The sequence below is a fragment of the Aegilops tauschii genome, chromosome 3, assembly GCF_002575655.3.
Source record: "Aegilops tauschii subsp. strangulata cultivar AL8/78 chromosome 3, Aet v6.0, whole genome shotgun sequence".
NCBI lineage: Eukaryota > Viridiplantae > Streptophyta > Magnoliopsida > Poales > Poaceae > Aegilops > Aegilops tauschii.
In genome coordinates, this window is record NC_053037.3 from 545114884 (window position 1) to 545135317 (window position 20434).

The 20434-nt window shown below is 48.0% G+C and overlaps 1 non-coding gene across 1 annotated transcript; it reads right to left on the reverse strand.

The window, feature by feature from the left end:
* Positions 1–243: 243 nt before the first annotated feature.
* On the reverse strand, positions 244–382 carry LOC120962207 (small nucleolar RNA Z247). The gene has a single exon (XR_005753050.1). It is a non-coding gene; the product is annotated as a small nucleolar RNA Z247 (small nucleolar RNA).
* Between the last annotated feature and the right edge of the window lie 20052 nt (positions 383–20434).

Consider the following 20434-nt stretch of genomic DNA (forward strand, 5'->3'; position numbering starts at 1 on the left):
CTGTCTGGTTGGGCTTGGTGCAGATTTGGCAGACGACCTCGGGAAGATCATTGTGACCCCCTTCATTTCCGTGGCCGCCGCCGCGACCACGGCCACTACCACCGTTTCCTTGGCCGCCACCATTGCGACCGCCGTTGCCACCGCGGCCTCCGCCGCGGTTGGATCCACCACGTCCGCTGCGAGAGACGGCGTTAGTAGAGGAGTGGGAGGATTGCCCGCTGCCCTCAAACATTGGCAATCTGCTCTCAAAGCTGATCAGCTGCGAGTAGAGCTCGCTCACCTTGATTTGCTGAGTGCGGGCGCAGATCGTGGAGACGAAGGACATGTAGTCGTAGTCGAGTCCCGCAATGATGTAGGACACCATATCGTCGTCGATGAGTGGCTTGCCCACCGATGCCATCTCATCACCGAGCGCCTTCATGCACCCGATGTACTCGGCCATCATCGAGTTACCCTTCTTGGTGGTGGAGAGGGCGATTCTGGTGTTGACGACATGTGCCTAGGTTTAGGAGATGAAAATCTCCGTAATGGCGGCCCATGCTTCGCCCGGCGTGTCGCATTGTGCAACGTGAACCATAACAGGAGCTGAGATGGAGTTGAAGATGAAACTCAGCACCTGAGAGTCTCGAGCCTTGTTGATGCCGTATGCAGGGTTGGGCACGTCCGTGGGCTTGCCGTCCTTGTCGTTGAGCTTCTGCGCTGGCTGCTCCCTCTCTGGGTTGAGGTAGGAGAGGAGCTGCGCACCACGGATGGCCGCCATGGCTTGCGCACGCCACACCAGGAAGTTGGAGCGATGGAGTCGGTCGGCAATGGGGATGAGGGCGGGCATGGCGACAGCGGAGCTTGAGGAGGCCATGGCTACGGGAGATGTGCTTCGAGGAGATAGGCTCTGAATACCATGACAGATGGCGTGAAGCGTATGCCTAGCAGGAACGCGTTACGTGTTATATATAGCCAGAGGCTAGGGTTTACAAGATTCGGTAGTTAGGTTTAGGCTTGATCCTCAAGTTAGCTAGTACAAGATAAGGATCAGCCGCCGGCCTAACTACCAGATTACAAGGTTGTAGAGTACGCAAGTTAAAAAGTACATACAGTTTTATATCCAACCGTATATACGTACATTATATTCTAACAGGCTGCAGCCAAGCATGCACGCTAGCATGTGCGGGTAAGAAGAGCGGCTCCTCATTCAACTTTTTGTATTCAAGTCTCCCAGCATGTACTCCTACCTCCACCTGGGAATAAACGAGTGTTTTCCTTCTCAATGGCACGTCAAGTGTATTTTCAGCGTGTGCACGTCATGCATTGTCAAACACTTAATTACTTGATTGCAGTTTACCTTACATTTTGAACTTTCGATTCATTGATAGAAGAAGAGTTTGTAAAGGCGCACAGAGGAGCACACCCGATGTTATAACACTACCGCTAAACGTCAGCCGTATCTGTATTTGGGGGCAATGCAACTAGGTCGTGCCTGCAGTCACCCAATGCATGGCTATCGTACTCTTGTCAAGGAAGCTAGATAGGCTGAGTTGCGTGCCTCTAAAACTAATTGCATTGCGGTTCTTGCAGATGCACCAGAGACACACTATAGGATGATCTCCTTCTGATGGCCAACATGATTTAGTCTCTGTGGAGTATATGTCATACTCGTGTCGGTGAACATCTAGAAGATAGAATGGCGCTAGGCCCAGAAAGCCTTTTTCAATTGCTTTCCTGATGCCTCATATTCCCTAAAGCATTATTTTCTTCTTCTCTAATTTCGATCCTTGGAGCTAGTCATTGATATCCGTAGAACTAAGCATGTACGTGTTTGGGCTTTGTCTTACTTGAGTGGGTGAGAGTGGGTGTGGCAATACACATATATATGGACGTGAACATGCGCAACACGGAAGACATGTTTAAAGGTTGTCCCATGGAACTATACTATTTATTATATTTGATTTATTTCAGAAATTTCTTTTAGGATATGATCTCATGGTCCATCATAACTCGCATTAAGTGTGACTCCCATGCTTTAGCATGAACAACGGGTACTGGCTGGCGCATATATATTGGATAGACTCTTCAGTGCGTTACACACACACACACACACACACACAGAGAGAACTAAAATTCCAATGAAATTATGATTACAACATCCCAACTCAGGAATAGTCTAATACTTTCAGTTTATAAAAGTAATTTATAGGTTGGTTCTACCTTAAAAGTGTAGATGTTGTCCAAACCATATGATCATACTACAACCTTTGATTGAACATGTGTCGATTCTTAGCCAGGGATCAGAACACATGATCTTTCGGCAACTCAGTGTAGCGGCAACACAACTACCCTTATACGCGCAACTCACCATATACATACTCCCCTCTGAAGATGTGACCTGCCGCTTCTTCCGCGCCTCCACATCCTGGCACCTCGGGGACGGGAGAACCTGCCATTTCTGGAGCCACCACTGGCATGACAGGCAAGCCATCTCCGATATCGCCCCTGGCCTTCTACCCCTGGTGCCGCGCCGGCGCCGCCGCCGCATGTTGGTTTGCGAAGGCCACGAGCACCGGGCTTGGATCAACGACATCCACGACACCCTTGGGCCTTAGGAGGTCCTCGAGTACGTCAACCTTTGGCACAAACTTCAAGGCATAACCCTCACCTCCATGCCCAATCGCATCACCTGGAGGTGGACGGCGAACGACACCTACTCGGCCAAGTCTTGCTACCATGCTCTTTTTCATGGATCTACCTCGCCGCCATGCTGGAAGCTTCTTTGGAAGAGTTGGGCCCCTCTCAACAACAAGGTTTTCCTCTAGCTTCTGTCCCTCGGCCGATGCTGGACAGCGGAGCGCTGTGCGCGCCATGGCCTCACCCAAGACCCCACTTGCATCCTTTGTTCCTAGGAGACAAAGTCCATAGACCACCTACTCTCCCGTTGCATATACTCCCGGATCACCTGGCACGAGATTCTCTCATGGTGTCGGCTCACCGCCCCTCCTATGGACGGCACGACGACCGTCTTTGTCCGGTGGTCTCTTGCCGCCGAAACCTCCCCTGGCTGCATGCGTAAAGGCCTCAACTCCATCGTCGCATTGACTGTCTGGGCCATCTGGAAGCATCACAACGCGGCCATCTTCGATGGCCTACAACCTTCCACCAGATATCTGATCCTAACCATAAAGGAAGAGGCTCGCCTCTGGGCCAAGGCGGGTGCCAAGGGATTAGCTTGCATCATACATGTAAGCTGACCTTTTGTAATGAGGCTAGCAGATTTTCTTTCAAAACAATTACTTTTTTATAGCAAATTCGGAAACTATAGCACCTAATGCAAAAAAAATAAATTCAAAACTATGACCCCGTCGGCCTCGTGTTGGTCGAAAAGGGTGTTTTCCACCAGGATTTGGCCGAAAAGGGCTTTTTGGCCGTGGCTTGGCCGAAGAGGTGCGTACCTGGGCCGAAAAGACCTTTTTGGTTAGCAGTTGGCCGAAGAGTGGTCTTTGGTCAGCAGTAGGCCAAAAAGTCCATGGGGCCCACCTTTTCACGTTAACGGGTGGCCGAAGCTGCATGGCTCCACTCTTCGGCTTATGCTAGGCCGAAATGATTTTTTTTTAATTTTGGCTTATGAATACTGTCCAACCATTGCCCATCTTAAACATTGAGAAAAAATATTTTTGCGCAACCCTTTCCCCTCAATATTTTCCTGCCAACCCCTTCCCGCCATATCTTCCCGCCACCCGTTTCCCGCCAACCCCTTCCCGCCATATGTTCCCGCCAACCCTTTCCCGCCATACCGCACTCGTTCTTTCCCGCCATGTTCTCCTCTCTACCTATAAAACCCCCTTCACACGAAGGTCGATAAGCAGTCTAGTGTAGTTTAGTCGAGATGTCCCATTATCTTTCGATTGTAGTTTTCACCCTGGGATGAGCAAATGTCTTCTGAGGCTAGCCACTGATTTCAGGATAGAAAATAGGATAGTTCCATGGGACGAACTCACCGGTAGTGACACCATAATGAGTGAGTTGGCTCACGAATTACGTAGGTCTGGGTGGCCTGAAAGGACCTATAGGAGGTACGTAAAGAACTTCTTAGGTTGCATGAAAGTTGGAAGAAGGTAGTGGAGCCGAAGAGTGAAACTTTCAGAAGGACTGCAACAAAGCATCCATATTTATGGACTGACAACAGCAAGGACGAAGATGATATCTTCATGCCACCGCTTCCGGGTTCTGCATCGTCGAAGGGCAAGAGTTTTGCATCGTCCAAGGGCAAGAGTTCTGCATCGTCCAAGGGTAAGAGTTCTGCATCCTCGAAGGGCAAGAGTTCTGCATCGACGGAGGATGACGACGATGCCTTCATGTAGCTTTTAAGCTGTATTTTTAGTTTTCAAGTCCAGTTCTACCGTTTAATTTAGATGTACTTGTATCTTAATTATCAGTTGTAGTCTCTTTGGAAATGTAACTGGAATAACAACGCGAATTAATAGTAATATGTCTCTCGCATACATAAAACAATATATGTCTCCTGATCAGATAGAAGCAAGTGCGATACTAACACATACATGAAGCATGTCTCATACATAAATACTGATTCCTAGATGCAAATAGTCGGAAACTAACATAGATAATGACTCATACATAGATAACCATATCACTGCGGGGGACGACGAAGAATCTAGGTCTTCCTCGGGCGAGGACCGGAAGGCGATAAGCGGAGGCGGTGGACAAGGCTCGCGATAACCATGACCATAGCTAACCTCGTCTGTCACGGTCTGTGTCTCCTGTGTCGGTTGTGGTGGTGGAGTGTGAAACACTGTCTGTGAGAAGTCATAAGTGTTTGCAGCTTGGTCATCATCCTCGCCGTCGCCCTCAAAGAACGAAGCACCACTAAGCATCGGTGACTGCACTGAATGCATGAACGGTTGCGACTGGTTGCCGCCAGCGGTAAAGTAAAACATGTAAAATTGATACTTATGCATGAAAGAAGCACCACCACTAAGCATCGTTGATTGCATAGAATGCATGAACGGTTACTACAATGTTGAAAAGAATGTAGTGAGTAGTGTTACCTAGTTCCATCTGCTGATGCCAGTAAGCGCTCCCTAGTTGCGAAGGAGGTGGTTGATGCCAGGAAGAGCTCCCTGGCTGTGAAGGACCAGGTTCTGAACGGTGCACAGAGGTTCGTGCTTCTGTATGGTGCACAGAGGGTCGTGGTTCTTGTATGCTGTAGAGAGGGACGTGGCGGACGATGTGCTGGAGGAGGAACTGCAACATCCGAAGAGCGTCTACACGTAACAGCTGCGTAAATCCCGCGTATCTTGTCATCAAGACGCCTCAACCATGAGACCTGCTCTCGCGGTGGGATAGTATCTCCCCTCTGAAAGCGCTGCATTAAGGCGGAAACCTCCTCTCGCGCCTCGCTTGTCAAGTCACGTTGTACACGAAGAGTTAACCAATTAGATCCTTGTTGTATGACAGACAACACGAATAGATAACCAATTGAATATGTCCAGGTTAAGAAAGGATTTAACATATGAGAACCATGGCACGTACCGCGTGCCCGTGGTGTCTGGTTCGCACAACCGACGCAGTTGGGTACATATCGCTGGTGAGAGGGGCTTCGACCTGATCAGGAGCAGCTGATCGAACCAAGTAGATCCTCGTTGTATGCCGGTAACGCTACAGATACAACCCGAACTTGTCCCAATTAAAGGGCCAAACCTCATCCCAGATATTTGTCGGTGGGGTAGTCCATTCGTCAACGTAAGGGGTAATGCTCTGAAGCCAATAAGTCATGGACTTGTTTCCTCCTAGGTGACTGTCCCTGAGATTGACATGCACATAACATGATTAGGTATATTCTGAATGCAGAGCTGAGAACTAAAATAGTATTACTACTTACTTCTGCACATGTTCTTGTAAGTGTGGAATATCTGGAATGTTAGGCTCTTGACATGGACCGAACTGTCTCATCACAATAATGGACATCCAACAGGACTTGATTTTCTAGACTTCAACAAGCAAGCTTTGCACAGGCCTCTATACGTAGCCGCTAACACATCAGAACCAAAACTCCTCTGTAGAATGTCCCGAAGGCAACGTGTGTCAGCTATCTCTCGTGCAATACCGATGAGTCGTGCATCGACAGTGGTCACGTGGTTCTCCGTAAACATCGTCTTGCCGAACAGCCAAAGAATATATGCCTCTAGGGACCGGTCAATTTGTGCCTCTGACAACTGAACATTGGGATATCCTAACGAGACAATCTACATAGAAACATAATGATTGTATGAACATCGGGCAACTAAAAAACAATATTTGTTTAAGTGGCCGTGAAGGTTACCTGAAACTGGCTCAACCATCTAAAAAGAGGCCCATAAGGATCGTTGTCTATGCCCGTAGCAGTTGGCACCACAGCCAAAAAACGGGTCTGCATCGATGCTAGCCAACCAGATTCCGCCTCTAAAGGATCTATGGCAGCACCGGCCAGAGGTAATCCCAACAAGTAAGACACATCCTGTAAAGTAGGCGCCATCTCTCCTCAGGGAAAGTGAAACGTATGTGTCTCTGGTCTCCATCTATCTACTAAGCAGGTAAGGAGTGAGTTGTCGTAAGAGAAACGTTTCACTTGCCTTCTTGTGTAACTGCAATGGTTCACCTGCCTCATCTAAATCCGGACCATCAACCCACTCATCCAATGTACCCTCAACCAGCCGTGCCAAGGGTAGAAGTCCATCCCAACTTAACCTACAAAATCAAGAGATTGTACCATACTGTTAGCGGCTATGAAAAGTATGTCAAACATAGTAAGTCATTATATGGATTCCATTATATGCACACATACCTATCAACCCATAAAGGGTGTATCATCCAGTTAGTCCTTGGGGTGCGAGTGACGAACACATCTAAGTTCTTGCCCGCTTCCATAAGGGCGCCCCGGTGCTTTCTATCAATATTACCATTAAGCAATGGATACGAAGACATATCTGCAATTCAAGCAACATAGTCCAGACATATTACAAAGTAAAACATAGTCCAGACATATTACAAAGTAAAACATAGTCCAGACATATTACAAATTAAAACATAGTACGACAAATTATATGATTATAGCTTGTGAGTTATTTCTTCCTCGTCCGCCCCTTCAGCCTCGACTGCCACAACCACGTCCGCCTCTTGCTCTTGTTGTCGTAGTCGTCGATGTGGAAGCACCATCTTTGTTCAGGTCGGGACAATATTTCATCCTATGCCCATAAGCCACGCATAACAAACATTGCCTGGTTGCTCCACCAGCTTCAGATTGGTCCATATCGTTTCGGATGCGACGGGCCTTTCGTCCACCCCTACTTGTTCGGCGAAGTTCTGGATCCGGGATGTATACTCTCTCACCATCGTTTACCTTGTTGAAATTGCCGACGACTCTAAACACTATCATCTCACTTGTCCATGTGTTGAGTACTGCCTCTTTTAAATAGTATGGGGACACGAAGGAGATAGCGTCCAACTCAATCTGGCCATAGGAAGCCAACACATGTGAGCTAGGTAGGTGCGTGTAGCAAAACCAATTCACAGGAGGCTCTTTCTCTATCCACTCGGAAAAATTCTTTATTGCCTAATACGTCCCACTTGCCATGGATGTCATGCAGCAAAGACCGATTCACAGGAGGCTCTTTCTCTATCCACTCAGAAAAATTCTTTATCCCTTCTTTCTCTTAGTATTAGGATGGTCAATGGCTGGCAAGTCACAGAGACCTACTGGCTCCTCTAGCTCCCTGATTAGTGCTGCTAATTTAACCTGATCTTGTTCCATTTTCTTCCTCGCACGAACCTGCTTCTTAGTAAACTCATCTAGTTTTGATCAAATAAATATGTATTTCCATTGCTGGTTCTGCTTGCATAAATTTTTGAACAAGTTCATCAACCACTTGTTCTTGAACTGTGAGAAAAAATTAGCCCCAAGATGGCGCATGCACCACCGGCTCTGCAAGTCCCTCCAAGGTGTTGGTTCGTCAGCTGCTGGATTAATTAGTGTCTTCACGGCCTTCAATATACCAGCATGTCTGTCATGAATGACACACACATTTGGTCGGTCCTGCACGATGGCAATTTTCACTTGCCGGAAGAACCATGCCCAGCTCAGAAAGTTCTCACCCTCCACAAATGCCATGGCAAGTGGGAAGATTTTATTGTTCCCGTCCACACCAATAGCAGTCAGGATTTGCCCTCTGTAGTGACCGGTCAGGAATGTACCATCCACAAACATAACAGGAGGACAATGCCAGAAAGCTTTGATGCACATAGAGAAAGAGAAGAATACTCGTTTCAACACCTTGAAATCTGGTATACTCGGCAACCTCGTGTGTTGTACGTTCACATACGTGTTGGGATTCCTCTCCTTCGGTATGTCAAGGAGACGGACAACATTATCATATGAGTCGAAGAACGTCCCAAACCTTTCCTCCATAGCCTTCTGCTTAGTCCTCCAAGCCTTCCCAAAAGGAATGACATAATTCCATCTGACCTTCACTGCTGTTTGGATGTGTTTTGCTTCCATATCTTTCTTCTCTACTATCTCAATATACATGAGTTGCGCAATGAGAGTTGAAGTCAGGTTAGGATGATTCACCAGCAGGTTTTTTCTCACACAATTATGTGGGACGACATTGGTGACAACCCAGTGGATGTCATACTTCGGCACGTGCCCATTCACCTTCCCAGGACAACTTGTTTCAGCACATTTCACGGTATAATTTGTTGGACTTGATATGTGTGTCCGAAAAACCCTCTGTGTAGACATAGCCCACTTTATCACCGCATACTTCAATTTTTTTCTTTGTATCAAACATAGCCACTATCTGGACTTGATTCAGATTATACTGCCATGGAGTCTCATGGCCATCGTTGATCATAAGGCTGGTGGATATGTCCTGATCCCATGCAGAAGGAAGTGGTACCTCCACTCCATCCTCGGAATTTCCAGAATCCAGATCCTCTGCCAATCCATCCTCATCCTCTTCCTCCATCACCCTCTGCATTTCATCCCCTTCCTCATCCCCATCAGCAAAACTAGAACCAGCTAATATTATCGATTGGCTAGCCTAGTATCATGACCACAAACATTGTGTGGCACATAGTCCGACTCTTTCTCGGGTCGGCTACCATCCACATCGGGTGGCTGTGACCCGGATAAATCAATCTCGTTAGCCACTTGACTGCCCTGGGCCGGGTTCATACCCCCTGTGGAGTTGTACGATATTCTCCTCCTTCGCCATAGGTTGCACAAGGGCATATGGGTGGATTCTTCGGTCTCGGCAACGTCTTAACAGGGTCAACTAATGCTGGCTCCTATCTATCGGCAACAACTCCCACTTCACATTTTTACAGGATTTGGTCCACAATGCATGAATACTAATGGAACATACTTCAAGATCCAGCCCGAAACTAGTTGTCAACCAGTACTTCAACTGTCTAATGTCCAGTCTGTCCGGGTCTGCTAGTGTCATGACACCATTTTTAAACTCACTAAGATCAACCCCCAACTCATTATATCGTACATTACCAGCGCCGTAGTAAACAGTCAAATTTACTGATCCGGACATTTTCACCGGTCAGACATTGTCATCTTCTCATTAATCACAATGAACACTAGATTATCCGCTATACTAACTATGCACTAAAATGCCTCCACATACATATTAACACTACAATTCGGAATATGACTTATCTACACTAAGTAAACTATACAATTCAGAGAAAATTTGTGACGGCATGGTTATACCTTCGAAGAGTGTGTCCCTAGCTTCTTGCTCCTCTCTTCCACTCAGCGTCACCGGCCACCTTGCGGACAACTTGCACCACCGGACAATGGCAGCACCGCCCCCTTGACGACCGGAGGTTCAGCTCCTGTCACCCCCAAGCCGCACCTCCTCCTCCACAACTGCTGCTCCTCCTCACCACCACCTCGTTCCCAACGCACCTCCTCCACCCCACCATGGCTCCCCCCAAACGCATAAAAAACCATCCCATAGCAAAACAAACACCGTAGGCCATTGGAGAATGCTACGATCTATCTATTCTGTGTCTTGGATGTGAAAGTGGGTGCAAACTGGAGGAGATCGCGCGGGCTTGCGAGGTTACAGAGAAGAACGAGAGAGAGAGAGAGAGAGAGAGAGAGGAGGAAAGAGAGTGCGAGCAGCCGAGAGGAAGGAAATGACCGCGTCGGCCTTATCCAGACCTTTTCGGTCAAGGCCTGGCCGAAAAGCTCTTCGGCCGCTGGCTGGCCGAAAAGAGCCCACTTCGGTCGCGCGTAGGCCGAAGCTACGATTTTCGGCTGGCCCGCCACCGACGCCACCTCTTCGGCCCAGATGAGCCCTGCTTCGGTCAAACCCTGGATGAAAACCCCTTTTCGTCCAAACCCTGGCTGAAAACACCCTCTTCGGCCAACATGAGGCTGACGGGGTCATAGTTTTGATTTTTTTTTTGCGTTGGGTACTATAGTTTCCAAATTTGCTGTAAAAAAGTGATAGTTTTAACCCCCCCCCCTCCTTGCTGCTGACCCTCCGAGACGCCTGATCGTGTACGTCTGTGAGGATGCCACATGTACCAAAACTCTCTCTTTCTACCTATTAATGAAATGATACACTGTTAAACGTATTCACCAAAGAAAGGAAAACAAAAGACACACTTCTCTTTATCTGATATGCACCGTCATGACCAGAATGCACACACAGACATAATATGATTAGCCAGTTGGACCTGTCTTTTGTTTTCTGGTGACTACAATTCAATGACATGTTGCCGTTTATATAGGTGTAGCCATGCCTAGTTGGACCCGAACTAACACTACTAGAAAAAGGGCTATAGATGGGATTGACACTAATGGCGCACCAGACAAGCGGTGCGTCATTAGTATATACTAATGGCGCACCACCTTCTGATACGCCATTAGAGTTGAAAGTACTAATGGCGCACCTGGCCCAGGGTGCGCCATTAGTATAAAAAAAAAATTTAACTAGTGCGCCTGTCCAAACATAGTAATGGTGCATCCAGACACAGTGCGCCATTACTAGTTGTAACTAGTAATGGCGCACCTGGCCCAGGGTGCGCCATTAGTATCAAAAAAAAATTAACTAGTGCGCCTGTCCAAACATACTAATGGCGCATCCAGACACAGTGCGCCATTACCAGTTGTAACTAGTAATGGCGCACCTGCCGGAAAGTGCGCCACTAATGTTGTTTTTTCTATTATATTTTTTATTCCCTTTTTTGCAAAACTACTAATGGCGCACTTTTCCACCGTGCGCCATTACTAGTTTAAACTAGTAATGGCGCACTGTGGAACAGTGCGCCATTAGTATGTTTTTTTTTTGCAAAACTACTAATGGCGCACCACCAGAAGGTGCGCCATTAGTAACCTGGATTACTAATGGCGCATTTAGAGTTGGTGCGCCATTAGTAAGTGGGCAGCAACAAGATATTTTGGACAGCCTCTCCTACCCACACTCACTTTCTCCCCACTTCATTCTCTCCACCTCCTCCTTGTCTCGGGTGCCTCCTCTTTTTCACCTCATTTTCACCATAGATTCATTCAATTTAAGTGGTTAAATTACCTTGTTTTGATAGGTAAGTAAGGGGGGAAGCTATATTTATGTTGTTCTCCCTACAACAATGTGCACATGCACTTTTTATGGCCTAGCTAGATCTATGTATGTTCGTGGTGTTGCATATGTTTGTGGTGTTGCATATGTGTTTGTGTTTGGAGGTGTACCGGTATTTGAAATGCGATAGTTGCCAATATTTTGCCGGAATGTTGATTCATTTCCGTTTCGGCGAGAATTTTGGCATTAAGCATTCTTTTTGGTCCTATTTTTAGGGAAAGTCATGCCAAATTTTTTCTTGGTTCTAAAATATCGTTTTGCTCTACCCCGCAGGCGACCATGGTCCGCATGATGACCGAAGGAATCGTGAATAGGTTTTTGAGGTCCGCGAAGGCCGAGATGCTTCAAAAGAACGAGACGGAGATAAGATGTCCGTGTCGAAGATGCAAGCTGAAGAGCCTTATTGCGGACCCGGAATCCGGGCAGGTGCGGGACCACCTGCTCTTGCGTGGTTTCATGGATGGCTATCGGTGGCAAGGTGATGAAGATGACTACGAAGTCGTCCATGGGGGCCGGGCAAGAAATGAGGAAGGGCAGCAAGACAACCACCGCGGCTCGGGCGGGCGAGAAGACGAAGAATCCCCAGGAGATGATCACGACGGTGATGCTGTACACAGTCATCATGTAGAAGATGCAGGACATGATGATGAGGAAGATGCCGGAGCAGACGACGGGCATGATCTTGAAGATGATGATGCCGGCGGAGCAGACGACGCTGGACCATCGATGGGCTGGGTGCAGGACCCTCATATTCAAGAGCTGCTTCTCAAGCAGACGGATAACGCAAGAGCTGCCGCCCGAGAGAAAGCCAAGATGGATCAACTTGAGTTAGACGCGGTTACTCCATTGTATGAAGGATGCAGGCCCGAGGATACCCGCGTGAAAGTAACGCTCATGGCTCTGGAGATGAAGGTAAAACACAAAAGGACCGACGCATGCTTCGACGAGAACATGTCATTCTGGCACGAACGTCTTCCCAAGGGGAACAAGTGCCCGACCAGTTTGGAGGAGGCGAAGAAAATCGTGTGTCCTCTGGATTTACCGCACGTGAAATACCATGTGTGCATGAACAATTGCATCATTTATCGGGACGAGCACGCGGAGTGTACCATATGTCCGGTGTGCGGCGTCACTCGATACAAGAAGAGGAAGAAAGCTCCTCGAAAAGTGGTGTGGTACTTTCTGATCACTCCTCGTCTGCAGCGGTATTTCGCGGACCCTAAGGTAGCAAAGCTCCTTCGTTGGCACGTGGATAGGGAGGAGAAGAAGCGAGAAGATGACGCAAATGATCCGGAGATAGATAAAAAAGACAAGATGCTGAGTCACCCTAAGGATGCGAGCCAGTGGCAAGCGTTGAACTTCGAAGACCTAGAATTTGGGAACGATCCAAGGAACATCGTGCTGGGCGCGAGCAACGATGGAGTCAATCCGTTTGGCAGCCAGAGAAGCACACATAGCACCTGGCCTGTGTTTGTGTGGATGTACAACCTTCCCCCTGGTTGTGCATGAAGAGGAAGTACATTCACATGGGTATGCTAATTGAAGGACCGAAACAACCAGGGAACGACATCAATCTGTATCTGGGGCTGCTGAAAGAGGAGCTTGACACGCTGTGGAAAATGCCAGCCAATACGTGGGACGCCGCAGAGAAAGAATATTTCCCTATGAGAGCCGCGCTGCTCACGACGGTGCACGACTATCTCGGTTGGATATCTCGCAGGGCAGGTGGTCCACGGATTTTCTGGATGCGTCAGGTGCATGGATGACACAACGTATCGCCAGCTAGATAGAGATCCCGGGTCTTCGAAAACCGTGTTCATGGGACATCGAAGGTGGCTTCGCGACGATGACCCGTGGAGAAAACGCAAGGATCTATTCGATGGTGAAACCGAACCCCGAGGACGCCCGCGTACGAGGAGCGGCGAGGAAATAGACGAGCTGTTGAAAAATTGGAAAGACTGCCCACTGTCGGGAAAGAAGCGAAAGGCGCCAGAGCCGCTGCTGAAGGTATGGAAAACGAGGTCTATTTTCTGGGACTTGCCGTACTGGAAGATCCACCGTGTGCCTCACAGCCTTGATGTCATGCATATCACGAAGAACGTGTGCGAGAGTCTGCTTGGTACCCTGCTCAACATGCCAGAGAGGACCAAAGATGGGCCGAAAGCAAGGGCAGACTTGAAATCAATGGGCATCAGGCAGGAGCTTCACGCTATATATGATGATGATGATGATGATGATGATGATGATGATGATGATGATGATGATGATGATGATGAGGCAAAGCAGGACACGGAAAGTCGTCGCAAAGGCAAAAAGGCCAAGAAGACCGGAAATGACTACCCTCCCGCGTGCTTCACTCTAAGTCAGGAGGAGATCGAGCAGTTTTTCACCTGCCTCGTAGGAGTAAAACTTCCTTACGGTTACGCGGGGAAGATAAGCAGATACCTAGACCTAGCGAAGCTGAAGTTCAGCGGGATGAAGTCTCACGACTGTCACGTGCTGATGACGCAGATACTTCCAGTTGCAATCCGTGGGATCATGGACGCGCACGTCCGTGAAACGCTATTTGGCCTATGCAACTTTTTTGACGTCATCTCTCGGAAGTCTGTTGGCGTGAGGCAACTCAGAAGGCTACAGGAAGAGATCGTGGTGATACTATGCGAGCTTGAGATGTACTTCCCGCCCGCATTCTTCGACGTTATGGTGCATCTGCTGGTCCATATCGTGGACGATATCATCCAACTCGGGCCGACGTTCCTGCATAGCATGATGCCGTTCGAAAGGATGAATGGTGTCATCAAAGGATACGTTCGCAACATGTCACGTCCAGAGGGAAGCATAGCCAGGGGCTTTCTGACCGAAGAGTGCATCTCCTACTGCACAAATTATCTAGGCATCGAGAACCCCGTTGGTCTGCCCGTCAACAGGCACCTCGGCAGGCTCGCTGGATGGGGTCACCGTGAGGGTCGCCGCGAAATGCATGTCGACTTCGAGGGTCGACTCGCCGACTTTGAAAGAGCAAACCTAGTCGCGCTACAACACATAGACGTGGTCGATCCTTGGGTGGTAGAGCACAAAACCTTTATTAAGAAGACGTACAATGACCGAGGCCAACAGAGGACGGACGGAGATATACTCAAAGAGCACAACTCATGTTTCACGCGTTGGTTCAAGCAGAAGCTTCTGTCGTACCCTTTACATGAGGATTCTTCCGTGGAAGAACAACTCATATTCGCCTTGTCACAGGGCGCCGAGCACAACCTGATGACCTATGAGGCGTACGATATCAACGGCTACACATTCTACACCGAGGCCAAGGACATGAAGAGCGATGGTTATCAGAACTCCGGGGTAACGATGGAATCCTACACCGGTAACGACAAGGACAGATACTACGGAAGGATCGAGGAGATCTGGGAGCTGAGCTACGCTGGAGAGAAGGTCCCGATGTTCCGTGTCAGATGGGCCAAGAGCGTCCTAAAAGAAGACCGGTATTTCACCACCATGGTTATACCCGAAGCCAAATCCAAGACCGCAGGCGCAAACGTCACCGCGAAAAATGAGCCATGGGTACTGGCTTCCAAAGTGGACCAATGCTTCTTCATTACCGACCCGTCAAAGCCCAGTCGTGTTGTCGTGAGGAGAGGCAAAAGGAAGATCATCGGAATGGATGGAGTAGCCAATGAGCAAGACTTCGACAAGTACGGCGACCCGAGAATCGAACATGACGACGATGATGAAGTAGCAGCATACACCACAAGAAGAAGCAGGACCACCCTACCTAAAGGACGTCCGTTCCACAGAAGAACTCCATTTGCGAAAAAGAAGGGCAAGAAGATTGTGAACAGATAGCTAGCTAAGATCGATTGTATTTAAATCGTAGCCTTCATTTCTCGATTGTATTTCATGGGCACTTTTTGAACTATCATGAATATTTTTAAATTTCATGGACACTCGATCTCGATCCCCCTCCATCTCGATCGCTATCCCACCTCGCCAGATCCGGTCCCCCTCGCCGCCGAGCACCCCCCGGTCCACCGGCCCCCCGCACCCCGCGCACCCTCCCCCGCTCCACCGGCATTACTGTTTGATGATATTTTTAAAAAAATTATTACTGTCTTATAAAAAAATATTACTGTTATGATTTAAACAAGTTTGAACATATTTAAACACAAATAAATATCAAACAGCATTTTAAATGCATAAAAAAAAATTGTGGAGCCTGGGAATCGAACCCAGGACCTCCTGGTGTGAGAACTGGTTGCTGACCAGTCGAACTAGTAGAGGGAACTTGGTGTGGATCAGGTCAGGTGGAAGATAACCTGTTGGCTCGAGCAGAAATCAAAAAAAATACTAATGGCGCACCAGGGTGAGGTGCGCCATTAGTATGGATGTACCTGTTGGAAGATAACCTATCCCCTCTCTCTCCCTCGCCCTCGCCCTCGATCCCCTTCCCCTCTCCTCTCCCGACGCCGCTGCCCTGCCGCCTCGACGCCGCCCCGTCGTCCTCGTCTCCGCCCCGACGCCCCGACGCCGCTGCCCCTTCCCCTCTCCTCTCCCGACGCCGCTGCCCCGACCTCCTCCTCGCCCCTCGACGTCGCCCTCGATCCCCTTCCCCTCTCCTCTCCCGACGCCGCCGCCCCGTCGTCCTCGTCCTCGCCCTCCTCCTCGTCCGCGCCACCGCCGCGCCGCTCCGACCTCCTCCTTGTCCCCTCCGGCCTCCTCCGCCTCCTCAGGTACTGCCCCCACCTCTCCCTCCCCCTCCGGCCTCCTCCTTCCCCTTTGTAAATTTTAGGGTGTAGGGTTTGCAAATTTTTGGGTTAGGGCAGTAAATTTTAGGGCAAATCTAGCACAGTTAGCAAAGTTAGAAATCTTTTAGGAAATTAGGGTAGTAGCAAAAACAGTAGCAATTTAAAAAAACAGTACCCAAAAAATTAGGTATAAAAACAGTAGCAAATAAAAAATATTAGCAAATATAGCTAGGGTAATTTTGTTTAGGTATAAAAAACAGTAGCAATTTTAAAAGAATAGTAGCAATTTTAAAAACAGTAGCAAAAAAATTAGGTATAAAAACAGTAGCAAATAAAAAAAGAGTAGCAAATATAGCTAGGGAAATTTTGTTTAGGTATAAAAACAGTAGCAAATTTAAAAAACAGTAGCAAAAAATTAGGTATAAAAACAGTAGCAAATATAGCTAGGGCAATTTTGTTTAGGTATAAAAAACAGTAGCTACAATTTGTAAAAAGCATGAGCAACTGAAAAATCATCCACCCTTCCGCGTGTGTCGGTGTGCAACTGAAAAATCATCCACCCTTCCGCGTGTGTCGGTGTGCAACTTAAAATTCCATTGTGCTGCAATAGTCTGAATCATGTTCCATAAGTGTTGGGTTCACAAAGCGATTCCTTGCAATGTGTGGTGCTACCAGACCGGTGCTGCTGCTGCTAGCTTAATCGCGGTTTGTGTTTGTGACTGATGCTGGTCAGAAAAACGTGTAACCCAACTCCTCACCCGGGTTTGTTAGAAGATGGAAACTGCCCCATCTACTTGTAGCTTAATTACTTAGCAGTTGACACCAACAGGTCGAATCCCTCTCGGTTTTGGATGAAAGGGGATTAAGCGTCGACCCAGTTTATTTCTGTGAAACCCAAATAACATAACATCCATTACACTTCAGGCTTAAACATGAAAGCAACCTAAAGATGAAACTCGAGTGTTCCTATCTTGCACTGCCACCTTACCTGTTATATATGCATCATTGTATTACTCTGTTTATATCTTCTGGTTTGATCTAGCTGCAGTTTGTATTGTACTAAATTAAACCCATATTTCTTAGCTCCATTAAATAAGCGCCTAATCAAGCTAAGCAGTGGGAGGGGGCTTGCACTTTTCTTGGTGCTATTTTTGATACTGCTATGGTGTCATGTTCATTTGGTTAATGTCACTGTTGATGAACTACAGTCCACGCGCAGTTTGAAATTCATTCAAATCCAGAATGCTGGTTTGCATGCTAGGGCAAATTGCTTTTGTCGCTGATCTTTAAAAATCAGGAAAACGATTGATAGTTTCAGTTGCCGAAAACATATCTGTGCCTATTGATATCAGTAGATGGAGAGTTTATTGCTTGCACGGATCATGTTATTGAAGCCCCTCGTTTGTGCACAGGAGTTGTAATTCTTGACTAACATGATCTCTCGTTCCATAATCCACCTTAAGGAATTTTTTGCTGATTCCGCTATATGAGACCCACCTAACTAGGACGCGGAGACGCCTATAATCAGCATATACCAGTGCCCTCCTGACCGTTCCCTATCAGCGGTTTAGTATTTAGGTAAACTTTTGCTCTTGATTGTTTGATTGAGGCATAAACCAAATCACGACAATGCCTCACCCGGCCTGTCTTTGCATGAACAACACAATAACAAAAGTGAATCATAGCTCAGTTAGTCGGGATTAGATATGTCAAATGCTAGTGTTAGTATAATAAGTCAAATGGATCATATGATCTACAGACCTCATACACCCAAGAAAACCTGAAAAAAAATGAAGTTCAACCCCTCACTTTTCCTATATGCATTGGCCTGTACAGTTGGATTTGTTTCTGATTTTAGTGTTTTCAGTCTATTTTTCTATTTCTGCTTTAACATAACGGAATAACTAATGGTGGCTGCCTAATGATGACAGACTAAGTTTCTGATTTATTTTGTTATAGAAGTGTAGATTCATTGGTAGCAATTGTTTTCAGTGTCTCATGTTGCTTGTAGTGTTTTGTCCAAAATGTTGAATGATACTGCTTGGAGATGCATATATTGTTTCACCTCTTCACATGCCAATGTATTTTCCATGTTGTGATGGAGGCCTTTTTTGCCTTGTCCACCCGAGAGGCCCTTGAGTTTGCCGGAATGTCGATTAACTTCCGTTCCGGCAAATTCGGGTACTCCATATGTCCTATTTTCAGCAAAGGTCATGCTGAAATTTTCCGTGAATTTTAGCATGACTTTGCTAAAAATAGGACATATGGGGTACTTGTGACTAATGCATGGGCCGGGGTATCTTAGTAGTTAATTAAGTAGGATCAAGTGCCCCGGCGTACTTGTGACTAATGCATGGCTTTTAGGGTGCCTCGGTGTCGATAAAAACCGAAATGATGAAAGCTTAGGCTTTTAGGGTGCCTCGGCGTCGAAAAACCCTCAATGATAAAAGCTTAGCTTTTAGGATGCCTCGGTGTCGACAAACCCTAAATGATGAGACCATGATCTTGTTCCTTGACAATAACCAACTTTTTGACCAAACTTTGTTCCTATTTAGAGAGAAACATGGCCAACAACGATGAGGCCGGGGGTTCGGGCGTCAAGGCATTCTGGAAGCTGTCCCAGGAGATGGAGGAACAACCTCACTTGTATGAGGACGCCGCCTTCCCCACCGATCCTGAGACCACTGATGGTACCGCCGAGGATGACCCCACTGATGCCACCACTGATGGTGCCGCCGAGGATGCCACCACTGATGATGGCGGCGCACGCACAGATGGCAGCCAACCGAAGAGGCAACGGAAGGACCGGCGCCCGACCGTGCTCCGCACCCTCAAGGAGGAAGTTACTGAAGTGGACTCCGACGGGAATCCAACGGCGCCCGAACGAATAGTCAAGGGGTACTCGCTTCAGCTCGGGTGCATTCTCCGGAGCACCGTCTCAATCAACACCGAGAACCTGAGGCATCCTGACCGAGGGAATTTGCGCAACTTCCTCTTCACGAAACTGCACGAACGATACAAGTTCCCCGCTGAATTTGAAAACACAAGCCTCAAAGGGAATAAAGTGAACAATGCTGCCCTCACGAAGATGAGCAAGGCCCTGTCTACTTGGAAAAGCAATGTGAAGAGAATGATCGAGAAAGGTGAGAGTTATGAGAAGATCAAGGAGAAAAATCCTTCGATCACCAAAGATGACTACAACGACTTCAAGATCAATTGCTCGAGCACCGCAAACTCCGAATCAAGTAAGTGGGGGAAAGAAATGCGGGAGCTGAACTTAGGGGAACGCACACTCGGTCCCGGCAGTTACAGAGTGGCGGAGCCTATATGGGACAAGGAGGAGGCGGACCGTGCCGAGCAAGGCCTACCGCCCCTCTTCGATAAATACGGTGACAAGCAGACCAGGAACTTTGTCAGGGCCCGGTACAAGAAGGACCCGAAAACAAAGGAGCTTACCACGGATCCGAAGACGAGGGCGCTTGAGCTTGTTCTAGTAAGGAATACACCCCCGCGTAATTAGCTCCATATGGTTGCATTCTAATTAATGAAGCCAAATTTCTAAATGGTTCACATTCCTTCCGCAGGCGACTGAAAGCAGTAGCGCGGGGTCGACTAAGAGCAACCCTTGGGACACCACTCTAAATAGGGCGTTGAATGTAATGAAGAACAAGGATAAGCTCAGTAAGCCGACGTCAGCTGGTCGTGTGGCCGGCAAAGGCTTGTCGACAAAATGGTCGTCATACTATAACACTGGTGGGCGAAAGGAGAAAAAGACCAGCTCGGAAAGCCAGGCGCGCGAGGTTCAAGAACTCAGGGCACAGGTGGCGCGGATTCCGGAGATTGTCCAAGAGCAAGTGCAACAACAACTCGGAGCGACGATCACCGCCATTGTGCCTACCTTGATCCAGGGGATTAGTGCGTGGATTGCGGGCGGCCAACAGGGGCCGCCCCCGATTCCTAGCTTCACGGCCAGCAACTCACAGAACGCGATGGCGGGGCCATTGGTGTCTCCGGCGGAGGCGGCATTGGTGTCTCCGACGC